Source organism: Oreochromis niloticus, unplaced genomic scaffold, assembly GCF_001858045.2.
Source record: "Oreochromis niloticus isolate F11D_XX unplaced genomic scaffold, O_niloticus_UMD_NMBU tig00008698_pilon, whole genome shotgun sequence".
Classification (NCBI taxonomy): Eukaryota; Metazoa; Chordata; class Actinopteri; order Cichliformes; family Cichlidae; genus Oreochromis; species Oreochromis niloticus.
In genome coordinates, this window is record NW_020329370.1 from 8,082 (window position 1) to 11,745 (window position 3,664).

Genomic DNA, 3,664 nt, shown 5'->3' on the forward strand with positions numbered 1-3,664 from the left:
GGGGCCTGTTCTTCGTACCTCGCTTACTACATCCAAGATCAAAATGACACATCCAAGATCAAATCATCGCGCTAACTTTGAGCTCGCTAATCCGGTTCTCCGAACACACCTGTTGTTGACGATTAGTATAGCTGGATGAAGTAATCTGAGATCACTGGGTGCTTAAAAGGGGCTACGCATCGATAGTAGAAACATTGATCGGCAACCCTGTGATTGGTCGGCGAAGATGTCGAAGGAGCGCGCACAGTATTTCACCGCAGCAGACCAAGAACTCTTGATTGAGGATATCAGGAGTTTCAGAGTTAATTAAAACGCAGGGGAACACTGCAAAGGCTGCAAAAGCAAGGAGAGAGGGCTGGCAGAAAGTTGCTGACAAATTAAACTCGTAAGTGATCCATGATATTATATTATACCACATTATATGATATTACATCATATCCTCTTTCACATTAGAGGCACAACAGGACCACTAGAACATGGGAACAAGTAAAAGTGAAATATAAAAATATTCTACAGAATGGTAATATTTATCACTTATATTGCTTTTAGTCTATGACAACAGACCCTGAAATAATCTGTTTGTTTGTTTATAACAGCAACCAAGAAAAGGGCAGAGCAAATAAAGACAGGTGGTGGTCCTGCACCCCCTCGTCACACCCCTCTTTGTACTGTGACATTTATTGACATTGTGGGTTTTTTGTGTGTAGTTTGACATAACACTCCATCACTTTTACCTGTTCCCATGCAAGGGGTGACTGAAGCATGCCACAGTAAGTCGGGAGTAAGTATATACAGTACAGTAAGTATATATATATATATATAGAGAGAGAGAGAGAGACAGAGAGAGAGAGAGAGTGTGTTAAGTAAATAATACCCTCACGGGAGAATCGATATCTCTATGAGCACACCGTCGCGCCGAGCTAAAGGATCCTGTCTATCCCGCAATATACGCTAAATTCTGTAAACTCTCCTTATCAATCTTGCACCTTCCTTGCTCGCGTACAAACGGACAGGACATGGCTGCGACAGACTTCCCAAATCCACCTTCGCTTTTTTAGCCGTGGTCTCTCATCTTGATTGCACGTACACTGTAAAAAGAAAATGTTGAGAAAACTTAAAATTTCAAGGCAACATGATGCAAGAGATTTTTGAGTTTTCTCAACTTTTGCCAACTGTTGTTGACTCAACTAAGATTTACAAGTTCTGCCAACTTGGATCTTCTTGTTCACCTAATTAGGATAATCCTGGAAGTCTAACGAAGAAATTCTGGTTTCAATGCCATGTATTTCTGCCTTCACCAAACACAGATATTCTTGTTGAGTAATCATACAATTCTTACTCCAGTGAGTTGAAAATTTACCTATATAAACAAAGGAAAATGTATGTTGTTATTATACTTGAAAAAACACTTAATAAATAGATATAGAATAAAACAAAGCACAATTCAATGTTATCTAAAAGCTTATTTATTTTGTTCAACAGTCTTTTCAGTACATTTCAGAATGTCATGGGTAGTAGGGTGAATTTCTGTTAAAAAAAAAAAAAGAAAGAAAGAAAAGAAATAACAAACAAACAAAAACGTGTTGCCAGTTTCTTTTGGGTGCTTTGAGCACCCCAGCAGAGACGTTAAAATTCCAGAGTCCAGAACCAAAAAGAAAAGTGTCCAGCAACTTAATAATTCATGCACACACACCCTGACCGTCTTGTAAAAGCTGAACATAACTATTGCACATTAAATAGGGTAGTGCTACAAACGATTGCCTATGCACCCAGACATTGACATTTTACACAGGCTTACTATGATGAACTATGGAAGTTAAAAGTTCTTAGAAATGTTACCATCAATGAAGAGGAAACTAACACTATAACAAATCTTTTAAAATACTACAAGACAAATTTTCACCATATATTCTCAACAATACAGATTCATCTGACTAAAATTTACATTTCGAATAATGATTTATCCACTTCACCTTCATATTGTCCGACCAGGCCAAAATAAGATGGCCTGAATTGCTTCAAAGGTAAAACTCATCTGCTTTGGATAATCAATGTTGAGGGCATACAGAAGGCCAAAGAGGTGTGCCAGGGCAGTAGAGAGATCTGGAATGTTATGTAGCACGATGTCCCCTTCCAACACAACTGCATGTTCTCGCACAGACGTATCAGCATCGTCATCTTGTAGGATGGTGAGGATGGCAACTGATGCACCGTTCAACACTGGTTCCAAAATGTCAGTGTCCTGAAGAAAAGTAAAATATGAATTATTGAAAGCTAAGAAAAACTAAAGACAAAACAAATTTCTAAAGATTTTAACTTTAACCTCTATACCATGCTGGTCGTTTGACCCATGGAGGTTTTAAGAAGAAAAAGCTTATTTTCTTTTAATTAATGCCACCTTGTGAGTTTTGTACAAAAATATTTTCTGCTATGGAACAACCACTAACAATGCCCAGCTGCTGCTCAGCAGAAAAAAAGGAGTGAGAGTTATGACAACTGCAATCCCCACTATAAAATTATCTGGACTGCACTGAGAAAGTGTACATTTCCATTTTGGATAAACTCATCCTTTAAAAACATCTCATAGCAATTAGTTTTACTTGCATTACTTTTTTGTACTTACTAAGCACTTCAGGAAAACCTCTGTTGCATCTTCTCTTGAGGAAAATGGGCAGGCCTCTCAGTGCCCGTTGGACACAGTGTTGGATGTCTAAAGAGTATTCAGTGGAAAACAAGAATTTCAATTAGTGAAGTAACATGGTGTACTATACACAATGCAAAATCAGAACTCTCATAGTAATGAAAGTAAAGCACAGGTCAGACCCAGCAACACGCAAAACGTACAACCCCCCCCCCCCAAAAAAACAACAACAACACCATGTTAACAATTTTACTTTCGTTTTACAAATTAAATAAAATACTGCCAAATAAGAACAAAGCAATGACTCATGACATTCATTTTTACTGACATATCCACTGATGTTTTTGTTTGAAGCCAACATCTTTTTCAGTTTCTGTTAAGAGAAAAGTATACTCTCTTCTGAAAATGTCAGATAAAGGAGCACTTCACTCACCTGTTCATCAAGTTTATCCAGGAGGTCTTCCATCTCCTCACCAAGAGCTCCCTTCTTAGACCAGTACAGTTTCAGCAGGCCAGGCACAACTTTGTCAAGGGATGCATTGAAGGTCCCCAGGAGGTCTTTGCTTGTGATCCGATGAAATTTCAGATATCTAAACAATACATTCACCAAAATATTGTCATTTATTCAGCACAGAAAATTCCTGGGTAGCTGTCTTGGACAGTCTGCACCATGTTATATGCCTGACTGTGTCATCAACAGCAAAACCTACCTACTTCAAAAATCTCTCATGAATACGTCTTTTGCACAGGAATAGAAACACCCCCACAAAACCCAGTATCAATATGAAAATACATATTATGTTCTAAGTTGCACCAAAATCTGTGACCAATCAGATTCTGTGACCTGCCTTAGTATTCTTTCCCTAACAATCTCAGACTATAGAAGTCCTATTTCTAGCACAAAAAAAAAAAAAATACATGCTAAGTCAAAATTATGAGATTGCCTTTCTGTTTCACAATTTCGATTTAGCATGGGGACTCTTGTACTGGCAGAAATGTTCAGGGTAAGGATTTCAATATAAC

At 38.0% G+C, this 3,664-nt stretch overlaps 1 long non-coding RNA gene across 1 annotated transcript; it reads right to left on the minus strand.

Moving 5' to 3' along the window:
• Nucleotides 1-1,725: 1,725 nt before the first annotated feature.
• On the minus strand, nucleotides 1,726-3,218 carry LOC109199216 (uncharacterized). The gene is made up of 3 exons (XR_002059674.2): nucleotides 3,075-3,218; nucleotides 2,624-2,710; nucleotides 1,726-2,242 (listed from the first exon to the last, which is right to left on the minus strand). It is a non-coding gene; the product is annotated as an uncharacterized LOC109199216 (long non-coding RNA).
• Between the last annotated feature and the right edge of the window lie 446 nt (nucleotides 3,219-3,664).